This window comes from Lathamus discolor, chromosome 7 (genome assembly GCF_037157495.1).
Source record: "Lathamus discolor isolate bLatDis1 chromosome 7, bLatDis1.hap1, whole genome shotgun sequence".
Taxonomy (NCBI): Eukaryota; Metazoa; Chordata; class Aves; order Psittaciformes; family Psittacidae; genus Lathamus; species Lathamus discolor.
The window spans coordinates 920,136-933,331 of NC_088890.1; the positions used below are offsets into that span (position 1 = coordinate 920,136).

The window sequence follows — 13,196 nt, forward strand, 5'->3', positions numbered from 1 at the left end:
GTCTAATAGGAAACATTATCTTTACACATGAACCTTGTCAAGCAGCAGAGATGCATCTTGTCTCATTCCAAAAGTTGTCAGTTTAAAGGAAATGAAACCCCAGAGCTCTGATGAATGCTTCTGAAAACAAAATGGTCATGGGAAAGTAACCTGAAATTGAGTTTATAAAAAAGAAATCATAGAAGTTAATATTGTTTCACCCATTTCTGGTTTCTGCATGTTAATCTGTTGCTCATGAGGCTTTTCGATTCTAGAAAACTCCAAGGAAACTCCCAAGAATCAAAACCACTGCAAGTGAGCCTTGGGATGAAGACTTCTCTTGGTGAGGAAGACAGACATCAACACCCATGACTGCTTGCTCCAGTGAAAGCAAAAGCGGTTATCCTTGGTTTGGATGCGTTCTGTAAAGCTAGAGATGATTATAGCTCACTTGCAACATACCGAATGAATCACAAGGAGCAGCTGACAGGTCACTTCAGCAGAGGAAAGATAGAATTTGCAATGGCCATTAGAAGAGGGAGCACTTACAGGTAATCATAAGTCATGTAATTATATGATTAATGCCCTAGTTTGTAGGTCATCGAAACCTAGTAATAACACATAGAATAACCCATCTAATCCAACTCTCTAATGTGCAGTTATAACCCTGTGTTGAGAAGAGAATTTCTCCCTTTATAACCCCACTGGTGATGTATGCTCTGGGAATTTCTGGACTGGCACTGAGGCATCAGGCATTGTCTAGAGGCAAGAGAGTGGATTCGAGGGGCAGCCGTACAGTGCGTCAGACAATGTAGGTGACTTTAGAAGGGGTTAAATACCACCTCCAGTTTACAAGCCGTGCATGTTCCTGAGGAGTGGGAAAAAAAGGGGAAAATCATATACTTCTAAAGGAGACACATAGAGCAGGCCCATTGGCATAACCAACCCAGGACATACAGGGTAAAAGCCAGGAGTGTTTCACTTTGTCACCTCAGACAGCAGCTGTGTATTCTGGTGGAAGTGCTGCGTTCCCACCTCTAACATATGCACACACTTACGTCCCACAGTTACAGATTACAAACCTATTAGTCCAGCTACTTTATCTCGTACAGTTTATGAAATCGTAAGGACTTTCACTCCCTGATGCATTTGGGGAATTCCACAGCTTTCCAGTACTCTTACCTCAGCCATGCAACCAGATGCTTAAGCTAAATTCCCTTAAATGAAAACCTTTATTTGATACTTAAACAAAACCACTGAGCTCTACAACACTGAAGTGTTATTTAATGACCATCCTGGCAGTATGAGAGCCAGATGCAAGCTGCTCTGTGCTGTCCAAGCTCCTCTTCCCAAGAGTGATGCTCTGCTTTACATAAAGCCTGCCAGCAATGAGCCCAGAGCACGGAGCTGCTGTGGAGCAGCTCCGCAACATTAGTCTGTTCACTGGAGGTCGAGATCTTGACCCAACGTACAGCCAGAGAGAACACCCACCTCCTCTCGCTTGGGGTGGGACAGAGACTAAAACTCCCCTTCATTAACTCCTTAACAAAAGCAGCTTTATGTTACATCAGCCATGAAATTGCTCCTTGCATCAAACTGCAGTAGCTCTCAGAGCTGCTTTTGGGCTCTGTCTCTTCCCTCAAAGCCTCTGAGCATCTTGCTAAGTAGCAAACGAGAAAGGCCTTGGCCCATACATACTCTGCATGGCAGCAAAGTCCATACACTGTATGCACAATGAAAGAATAACTGAATCTTTTCCAGAGAGCAGTTGCCTCAGGGCTAGAAAGCAACACCTATTTACTAGTTAGAGGATAAAATAATTTAGGAATATGAAGAATGAACACTGTTCTCTCAGGAAAACCTTTATGAATCAGTAATACATGTACGTACCAAGCTTTTCATTCAGTGAGCTCTGATTACTGGAGAACCCACAAAAGCAAGTAGCCAGACCACTCTCCAAACCTGAGGGACGCCTCAAAATCTCTCTTCTAATCACAACACCACATCACAGAAGCAGAATTGGAAAAACACAAGCAAATCCCTACTGGACCCTTAAAGGAAGCTCTAATCCAATCCTACTGTCTATTGAGAAATTACGGTTTTGAAGGAAAAGGATCTGTCTCCCATCATGGAAGTTTCCTCCAGCATCTGAGCCGAGCCAAGTGCAAATGAAACCTTGAACCTATGCCCAGCAGGATCATCAGGAACTGAAACTTTCTAATTAGGACAGTGTAAAAGATGCCAATAAAAATGTCTTTACTGCAAGCCCTGTTCCGATGCACAATCCCTGCCCCACTTCCCCTCCAGCCCAGCTACAACCTGGGCAATGCCTAGTCCCTGGGGACACCCCACTCATGGTACGTTTGACACAAGCCAGGGAGCAGTTGGAATTACAAAAGAGAGCTCTCTCCTGAGGATCTCAGATCAAAGAAACCCACCTCCGTTTGCATCAACTTGCAGACAAACATCCCCCAAAAGACTACAGTTCACAAAGGGACTGACCCCCTCCTGCAGCCACCCTCACACAAAGCCTGTATTTGCCATTTGTCTTTATGGGTGGTAAGGTCTTTAGGGCAGGCACCGGGACTTCCTATGCATTAGGGAAATGCCAGCACCATCAGCCTCTGGATCTAAATGGAGCCTGTGTGTCCTGCCACAGTGCAAAAACTTCACAACCGGTCCAGCTCTAACACATGACTTGGTGATGACCTCCCCATCTATCTGTGCTGCTCTAGGTTACAGAGGTCACCGCAGTGAGGTTTAACACATGAATCGTACATAGTACATCCAAATGATCAGAGACTGGGAAACAAGACACATGATCAGGTCATATCGGAACAGAACTGCAGAATTTACAACAAAACTCATCTATCTCTTGGTCCTCCTTTGCTTTAACCACCAGATGTTCTCCATTCCACTACCTGCTCCCTCCTCTGAGATTCAGATTAGACCTGAAGCGCTCCCAGAGACATGATCGCAGCCCAGAAAGGTCGTAGGAGAAATACACTTTTGGCATCCTGTATCTGGTAAAAGATACAAAAGGAAGTAGGAATGCTGTGATGACAAGCCAGGTTCGGGCACCCTAACTAAGAGCTCGAAAAATCCAACTCCTTCGCTTGTATTAAAGCGAGCAGCTTCACAAAGACTCAAACCATAGATTATCTTCAGGGTTATTATGATGTGACTATGAAGCTTTCTCGTCAGGCTGCCTGTGGAGGGGGGGGAGCTTTCTGAATCAGGCCCTTATCATTTATACCACATTACAATCCAAAATGAAAAATGACTTGCTCCAGATTTGATAGAATAAAGCATCTTGAGATGCCATAGAAGTACCCAATTTTCAATAAAGACATTAAACCTAAGCTTCAAAAAAGGGAATAATTACATCGTTTTTTGCTTTGAGTTCTAATGTTAAAAGTGTCAATTTATAAAACTAGGTGAACATCCACAATTCCTGAGCAGACTGCAGCTAATTAGACCCCTTTTGATCTTTTATTTTGCCTAGAAGCTTATTTAACAACTTTACACAACACTGGAGGTTTTGACACACCAGTGGACTGGGGGGGGGGGGGGGGGTGTGTGTGTGTGGAAGAAGACTTCCCTGCTACTTGCTGAGGTAGGAGGCTTGTTGCATCCTCAAGTACATGTCAGCAAACCTTGGGAAACTTCTAGTGATGAGACCAATTCCCTCTTGTCCGAGCTGTCTGGATGGAGATTCGATAGGGAACTATATGCTAACAACTACATCACAGAATCACAGACTGGTTTGGGTTGGGACGGACCCTCCTTAAAGGGGTTGAGAGACAGTCAACAGCAACTAGAAACAGCCAAGAGACAAGTCACCCCCTCCAGAGCAAAAGGGCTGGTGCTAACTTCCTCTCCCCACAAGTGCAAGAAGAGACCATTCCCACCGTGGATAATCCCCACTCTGCCTGGGCATCCCGGTGGGTGTCTCTGCAATCTTTGGTACAGGATAACGGTTTTGCAGCATCCTCCTCTGTTGCAGGATCTCCCCCATAGCCCTGGGGTGAGGGACAGCCCTGAAAGCAGGAAGCCAGACTCAGAAGCAGGGCATGGAGAAGACAGTGACAGAGGGAGGAGACAGGGGATGGATGGATAAGCTGCTTCAAACAGCATAGCTGCATTTGCAGTAACATGCTCCCGTCTGCAAGCAGCTCCCATCAAACAGGGAGCTGGAGAGATGTGAAACAACCATAACCATCTGGATTTACTGACTCAGCTGTGCTAATCTCTAACAGCAGAAAAACCTGAGACCTTGTTTAAACCTCAGTCCAATGCTAGCAACAACCCTCCAATCCTGCCCTGTCACCACTTACTCTTAACTGTCTTCAGTCTTGAGGTGAGAACGTCTGAGTTTACCTGATAACTGAGTTTATCTCAGATTCCTTGTTCAAGCAGGAAGAAACACACTGATGACAGCTCTCAGCCCCTACTGGGCTGTCACAGCCTCCCCATATCCATTCTGCACAACCACGGACCCACCTGAGGACCCCAGCCCCAGCCTTCGGCTGAGCCCCAGCTCCCCCCCCAGCCCAGGCTCACAACCACCAAGAAAGCTTAAACCATTGCCTTCCATCTATCGAAGGCTTGGCTCTTCCTCACCCAGCTCAGAGGCCACCCTGGCTCCCCACGTTACTTCCTCTTCTCCTCACCCTCCTCCGGGCGCATCAGCTGAGTGGGGCTTCAGCAGAGGAAGGGGAGATGGAAGCGACTGCAGACGTTACCTACACAACAGCAGCAGAGCTATTTCACCCCTCGAGCTGCGCATTGCAGTATTAATCATTTCAAAGAAAACCATTTGCAAAGCTAAAAGTTTAATGTAGTAACAAAAATCAATACTGTGCGGAAGAAAAACCCCCTGAAGCCGGAGACTTTCAAGCATGGTTCAGGTAGGCAGCACCAGGGCATTCCCTTTGGCAACATCAGCCCTGCAGACCATTAGGGAGGGGAGGCTGCTGTAATTTATTCTCTTTGTCATTCTAATATAGATCTTCCCTTTTCAAATGGTGTTTGTACCTTTATACTGCAGTCTGGGTTCATAAATACGACAAGGCCTAAAAGCTGGGATCAATAAATCCCACATCATCTCTCAGATGGGAAGCAGAGAGAGCACAGCAAAGAGGAGAGGGGCAAATGCCCTGTAGGTATTAAAAGCAAGGCCCCTGACACTGCAGATTTAGCATTTAAGATGTCCAGTGTGGACTCAAAGTTAGTTAACTAACTGATGCCACCCTTGTATCCCCAGAGCAGCTCTCTGCAAATAAATTCAAGTCTTTCCAAGTGTTAAAAATGCATCCTGTATCAATTACTAATAATAGTGGTACCCAGTGCTGTTTGGATGCAGACACTGAGCAGGGGGGCTGAGCTATCCAAACTGACAAGGCAGAGAGAGGACCCAGCTCTCCTGCCTGCTGCCCCTGCTGTCTTTGGCACAGAAGCACCCCTCTGCCTTTCCCAATGCTCCATCCTATCCCAAAACCTGGGAATTTTAAGTCATTTACCCAGAACCATCCACAGGCAAAACTGTAGCCATAAAGGCTCCTTTTGCCTGCAAAAGGCACAAAAGCAGTTCTGTGAATCCATGGAAATGCTGATCCCTGGTTTAGGAAGAAACTTCAAACGCTGTGAGCCTGCTCTGTCTCTCTTTAAGAAAGGATTATTCCCAAGGTTTACTCGTTTGCTTTTGTATGCCAGCCTCCTGCCCTCTGAGCAGAGGTGGAGCAGAGGAAGGCATTTTTCTGCCTTGGCCACAGTGAGCTTGAAAATCTCCTGCAGGAAGCAAGCCTAATAAACAACAGCCAACAGCTCAACAGGCCTCTTCCTTGGCTCCCAATAAAGGACCAGAAGGAAGGGGACTGAGAAAGCCATTGCCCACCAGCCCCGAAAACACCGGAGGGAAGATGCAGAACTAAAATCTGAAAGAATCTGCATATTGTGAGGAAATTCCAGAACAAAAACTGGTCCAGGGATGCAAGTCTCACGCAGCTTTAAGAAGAGTAAAACAAGAACTAGCAATAGAGAGTTCATAGACACTGGAACGATGCTCAGGTATGGAACATGATCTCCAAAAGTTGCAGGGACAAGGAACAGGTTAGCGCACAGGGTTATGAAGTGATCTGAGGTGTCCTGGTACCCCAGGATCATCCATGTATCCTTAGAGGATGCAGCAGGCACAAACCTTGTCTAGAATTTGGGGTTTTTTCTGGTCTAATTGATATGGGTTTCTCAATGGGACACTGTCCAACAGGACAGCGGCACTCTGCTTCCATTACATACACTTGCCAGATCCATACAGCTCTATTCCACGAGAAAGAAATCCCCAAGGATTCTTTGCAATAATAATTGAAATTGTTTTCCATAAAAAGCTGAAAGTGAATGAGAACCAAACCCTCTCCTGCCACCTACTCAACAAGCACGTGCAACCCTACCAAAGCACAGGCCTGCTAATGCTCTGCAGCAACACTTGCTCAACCCCAAACAACAGCATGACTCAGTCACCAAGTCAGTTGGTAAAAATCAGACTTAATATGTCAAAATATTTCCATTTCACCCAAACACTCTTAGATAGTGCTAAATATTCATTCCGTCTCCTAATCCTTCTGTCAGGCAAGCCAGATTTCCTGCTAGAAAACAAAGCAACACGTCTAAGACCACAGAGGAACGTTCCCTGAACCAAAATAATAAGGAACATCTCATCCCTCAGCCTGTCCTCCTCCAAAGAATGAGGCTCTGCTCCTTCCACCTCTGCACATTTCACCTTGGCTTTTATCCACTGCTTATTCCTCTGATTTCTAATCTCCTAGGATCCAAATAAATCTGAGTGGTGCCAAGTGAGCTCCTACAAAGCATCCTTCTTCACTTAGCAGCCTGGGAATTGTGTCACTGTGTGTCACCACTTGTCATCACATGTCCCCCAGGGCCATACACGGCTCCCGAGCTGACTCCATAGGGGAACACCCACTGTTTCCACAGGGAAGGCCCATTCTGCATCTCCTTCACTGCCCCTGATCCTTCAGAGAGCAGCTGCCGTAGCACTGGGACTGGAGCCTCCAGCTCTGGTTGCTGCACTGCCTCCTGGTTTTAATCCAGTCCCTCAACCCTTCCACCCGCCCTTTGGAGCCACACACCAAGGAGCATCAGGACACGTTTACAAAGCGATGCCTGGGAGTTTGTCCAGAAAGCTCTATGAGCACAAGCGCCTTTGTTTTTACAAGCAAAATGTAAGAAAAGGGCAAAGGAACATCTGTGTCCGCACAACAGCAGCACAAGCCGCAGCTGCGAAGCCCCTCCAGCTCCGCCAGTGCTGTCTGCTAACTGCTGGCGTAAATACAGTAACAGGGCTGCACATGTGGCAGGCTGTTTAATTTTAGAAACCAAAACTATCAAGTGATGAAGTTAGTCATCCTCCCTCCATTTGGGACCGATACAACAGGACCAGAAGCAGTGGCCATAACCGCTGTGGTTTGTGAAAGAGAAAGCACACATGAGTGCTCCCGTGGTGGAGGGAACCCCTGGAACCCGGAGCTGCTCTGTCCAGCCTGGATTGGGCAAAAGGCAATAAAACCAACTTAAACCAATGGAAACCGAGTGCCTGCAGAGCTGCATGCAGGTACATACACAGCCTGCAACAGGCAGAACTGCTGCCCTGAGCATGCGCTTCCGAGAAGTGGGATGAAAATCACATCGAGCCATTTGGCCTCCGTCCCCTGGAAGCAGGACTCAGTCAAATCACAGTCAGGGATGTGAATTTCCCAAGGGAAACTACTGCAGAGAGAAATAGGAGCCCGGTTCAGCCAGCACAGCTGCCATGGTGCAAATGTATCTGGGTCAGGAGCTGTGCGCTTGGACATCACAGATCCTTATCAGCAGCTGAGTCCTGCTGTGCTCCGCAGCTCAGCCTGTGCCATGCTCACACACCCTCCATGGACAGGAGAGGCCTGGATGCATCACAGCATCAGCTCCTTCCCTTGCAGAGCCCCACGGCTTATCCTCTGATGCAGCACCGGTAGGATGCAACCCTGCAAAGCCCATCCATATCTTCCCCTTCCAGTGAAAACCAACGAATGAAGAAAGCAAACAAGTCATGGAGGGATTTTCTGTTTCTCTAGACAAACACACTAAGAGCAGTTCAAAAGAGGCTAATTAAATTCCAAAATCCCTGTGCAAATACATTAATAATGATTCTGAAATGAGCAGTTAACCAAGGAAGCTTTCAAGGTGGGAAGTGTTTGATACAGAAGAGCGTGAGAGGAAGAGCTGTTCAGACTACACTGAAGACAATCTCTCTCGCTAGGACCCATGTCTGGGGGAGTGGGCAAAAGCAAATGCTCCTGGGCCCAGAACAGTGGAGTCCCCAGGCTGCAGGAGGATGGAAGAGACAATCCCCTTCATTCCCAGTCACTGGAAGCCAAGCAAACACTCAGTGACATGGCCATGAGCCTAAAGACTCACTGTGTAGCCCCACTGAAGATCTCATCGTAAGTAGTCCCAGGATGGAGGAAAACCAAAGACCCTTTTTCTCACCTAACAGGAAATCTCCAACCACCAGATAAATCTTTCTCCTCTTCCCACAGAATATGAGTCAAATCAAAGGAAAAAAGTAAATCAGACGCTGTAACAGATGCGTAACAGTTACTCATGGGAAAGGGTTATCCCATAGGCACAAAGCCCTTTTGCCTTGTCTTCTTGTTTCTGCAGCTTGCGTCAATAACTGCACCGATGGAGAATGTGTATGAAATGCTGCTATTCTAATAGGAACCAGAGGCTGCCCCCCTTGTGCGTGAAGCATGAAATGATGAGAAATGGGTAATTCCTTATAATTGCTCATATGGCAGGGTGGAAGAATCCAACGTTGTTGCATGGGCTCCACTCCCACGGTTCGTGGAACCTCCCAGTTTGAAATGCCATCGTTCTCACAAGCAAGAAGGGCAATAGTACTGCTCTTCATTTAGTGATGGCAAACTAAGATCTGCAGAAGAGATGTGTCCTTGTGAGTCCTTGGCAGAGCACGGGAGGCCTTGAAAACCAGGCCACCCCTTAGTCAAATCTCCAACCATGGTCACAAGATCACCCCTCCTATTTCCTTCCCCTTATTCTCTGCATTCCTTGCTCAGCCAAATACAATTAAGTTCTTTTCAAGCACGATCTCATGAGATACGGATTCATAGATGCTTGTTTAAATCCAGATCCATTACACACTTCTCTTCTGCTCTCATTCACTGATTTTATTGTCCTATAAAAGATTTTCTGCTGTGATATATCCACCAGGCTGCCACTAGAGCTGAAGGCAGTACCGCTGCCTCTACTGCTACAGGCAGTACCGCTGCCATCGTCCTCTGGAAGCGTGTTTGTTTAGTTCATAAACCCTCATTCCAGTATTTTGCTAAATACAAGAATTACACATACAGGATAATAAATTATAGGATTATTCTTCCTTTAGATTTAACAAACAGAACCGCAGTTATTGCCCCAGCCCTGAAGTACCTCTTTTAAAGAGCAGTCAGCAGCCTGATAACTTCAGATAAACCATTTAATTTCCAGAAGGAGCCTTGTCTGTATAACACACACAAGCTAGAGTCTGCTGGGTGCTCTCCTGCTCTCCCTGACTGCTCCCTGTTGGGAAGCAGAGCTTTTTTGCGTGTATCTGACAGTCTCTGCTCCCTGCATCCCAAAGTTCCCTCATTCAAAATATAAGCATCACTTTCATGAGCCACAAGAAACTGTGGCAGGCGGTTGGAACTGGGTGAACTTTAAGGTCCCTTCCAACCCGAACCATTTCAAGGTTCTATGAAGACCCCATAAACCTCCTGTCTGGAATCTAAGCACTACTCGTCAAGAACTGCATCCTGGGGGAAGGATTTCACCACGCTCCTCTCTTGGCAGCTACCAGTACCGAGCTGAGGAGGAGGAATGGTCACAGAGTGAAGACCCTGGCTGCAGAGATGTTACAGTCTTTTCCAAACCAGCTACTATAGACATGCCAGGCTAATCCTGATTAATAACAAACACCTTCACTGTGGTTACAGTGATAATAACCCTTAAGGCTTTTTATGCCAGGTGGACTTCCTTTCATGTCCACAGCTGTGCCTGATGTTTTCACCACTTCTCCATCCTTTTCTGTCCCTTCTTCTACACACTGGTACAACTCAGGAAAAAGGAACAAAGCTGGGGGCTATTATCAGAACCGCAGGTTCCAACCACCACTCTGCCTCCATCCAACTAAGGATTGCATTCCTGCTGGCTCTCCCTTTACCTAGCTGAGCTTGGAGGTCCTAAGACACCTTTAAAAACCCTCCTTGTTAGCACAGACCTATCACATTGCCTGGGATCTGATGGGGTAAAAAACAACTGCCAAGGCTGGGTTACTTGTAGGACAGTGCTACATGAACATTTTGGGTACCTGCATTGCACAGGTATTCAAACACCTTATGGGCTGCTCTCAGGGACACTGTGCAAGTAGTGAGATGCGAGCAGCCAGGACGATCTAGCAGCATGATGAGCATGCAGGTGTTCAGATAAACCCTGTGGGACAGCAATGGAAAGAGCTGGCACATGCAGAGCATCAGCTTTTGGGAACAGACCCACCTCCCTGGCTGTGCTAAAGCATGCCATACCTTAGGGAGCCCATTTACCAAAGTGGCTTTTGTCATATGCAACAGAGCAACGTCAAACCCAAGAAACATTCCCTTCACCTGTAGCATACCATAATGTGAAAGAAGGCAGAGGTTACTTGCACCAGACATTGAGCATAAACACGGATCTGCTTTAAGCAGTCATCCTTTTTGTCAGAAGAGGTACAGCGTCAGAGATCAGGCACCTGAAGGTCAGCCAAGTTGGTCAGTGGGCCAGAGCAGGGCATTCTGGCTCCTATTCCCAGCTCACAAGGGTATTGTGTGATACTCACAAGCACATGAACCAGGATCAAGAGCTTGTTCCTTGTTCAACACTGACTCACTGCATAACCTTGAACAGGATGCTACACCAACACCTTATCCACACGGCAACGGTAGAAGTCACCCATTTCCCTGTCCTTGTGCGTATGGCACAATTGGTGCCCATAAGGTACGTTGAGGTCATTGGCTTAAGGGTACCAGACAAGAGCAGAGCCTGGCTGCTGTATCACGTCCCGGGCTCATTCTACACAGTGTTAAGAGCCTGGGTCAACGTACGTGATTTTTTTCCAGCACTCCATGAGTTCCTCTGTAGAGCAAAGTTAAAGCAAGCGAGAGAAAGAGACGTTCCCGTTTGACTGGCTGTGACTAGCTGCAATTAAAAACTATAATTTATTACCCTGGATTACGAGTATAATTTCAATGCAGAGAATTAAGGTTTTCTTCTGAGATGGAAATAAAGATTAATTTTTAATTTCCTTTCTCACTGCACATTTAAGAGCAATGGACTCCATAGAAAACTACAGGTCAAAATAGGTTTATGGAGGAATGACAATGTTCCATTGGCAAATAATTTAATGCTCTTGCTGCCTTTTTAATATTTGACTGCAGCTCCCTCATGCGAAACAGCAGCAGCTTCCACGACACACGTTTGCTGCAGCACCTGGGTCAATGTGACTTTGAAACAAGAGAGTTTCACTGCTCAGGACACGGGCAGCTCCCTCATGCAGGCAGCTGCCTCCCACAGGAAGGGCACAGGCACCCTTCCCGACAGGTCTGGGGATGGGAAGAGCGAGAATGAAATGAACTGAAAGCCTGTGGGGCAGAGGGCACCAGGATGGGGTGGGAATAGGTGCACAGCAGGTGCATCCCACTTGGACATGGATGAGTATATTCAGACAAAGCAGGAGAAGCATTTCCATCCAGGAGACGTTGCCATAGGACAGTGGGACTTGGTGGCTTTGCCCAGACAGAATGTGTTACTCCAGTTTTCACAGCTCATCAGCAGGATACAGGGAAAAGCTGTGAAGCACAAGGGCATTCACTTGGTCCCTGGCACCAGGAGTAGACCGCTGCCTGCCAAAACTGCTCACAGCCCCTGGAGCCTGTCCCTGCGAAAAGCTGGGAAACCCACACAGCACTGAGTGACCTGTAAGAGAGAACCCAGCGTGGCACAAGGAAGGAGAGGTCTGTGTGCATCTGTCCCTCCCAGGAACAGCATCCAGACAGGACTTGTTGTAGCTGTTCACATCACATGCCTCAGACCCAATATTTGACCCTAGGCAATTGGCAGTGAACAGAAATGTCTCTGTAATTCAGAAACGCTTTAAATAATTGCTGTGGTAGTAGCAATTAACCAAAAAGTCTCTACCTTACTAATGACTTGGATCCCTGCGCTGACAGATCTGCATCTGAGATGGCCTAATAATGGGCCTCCCCATTGCAGGGGGTTTAAAATGTGTTGGCATCTTATAACTGGTACTTCAGGTTATAAATGGGATTAGATGCCGAAGTGATGCAACTGCTGCTCCCATGAGGGTCAGGCCCTTGTGCAGGATCACAAGGAGGAACATCCCCCCGGGGACATGGTGGTGACAAACACCTTTGCCAAATACCCCAGATCTTTGGACCGCTTGGAAAGTCTGGACTCCAGTTTTGGAGCTCTGGGGAAGTGAAGGAGACACGGAACCACCAGTCGCAATAAGCATCCTTCTCACGGGCATTCAACATCAGACCTGTCTCTAGTAGCCTACCCTTGGTACAACCATTGCCTGAGTGCAAAGAGTGGCGTGTGTCTCCGGAAATGGAGTTTAGATGTTTGTCTTATCTGAGCAAGTTCAGTGACTGAACATGCTGCACAACGAGAGTGAGCAACCCTGACAAAGCAACTGCCGCCTCCTTATCACGGCCTCCAAAAGGACTGAAAAGAATCAAGCGTCAGAGACTTATCTCTCAAGAGACGTTCAGTGCCCATGCCTGGCTTACCAATCAGCTCGACCTCCCTTTTTCACCAGAGGTTTTCTGCCTTGGTTTTGCCCACACAGAACAGCCTTGCCACTTCCTGAGGGTGGAGGAGTCACAGGAGAAGGGGGTGTGGAGGATGGGCCCTCTTTGCCGATGCTGTTGTCTTGTATTTCTGGACAATGGGATGTTTTCATCCACAATTTCTGCCGTTGAGATAATCGTAACAAACGGCCATCCTGGTATCACAGCAAGGTTCTGAAGGTTTGGGGGATGACAATGGAGCCGGGGCTGAGGGCAGGCTCCACTGAAGCCACGTTAGCCAGGGGTCCCTCCGTGCAGCCT

At 47.3% G+C, this 13,196-nt stretch overlaps 1 protein-coding gene across 4 annotated transcripts in view; it reads right to left on the minus strand.

The window, feature by feature from the left end:
* The window catches only part of LOC136018345 (uncharacterized), a 60,486-nt gene that overhangs the window by 25,234 nt on the left and 22,056 nt on the right, over positions 1–13,196 (minus strand). The gene's annotated exons all lie outside the window — the stretch shown is intronic.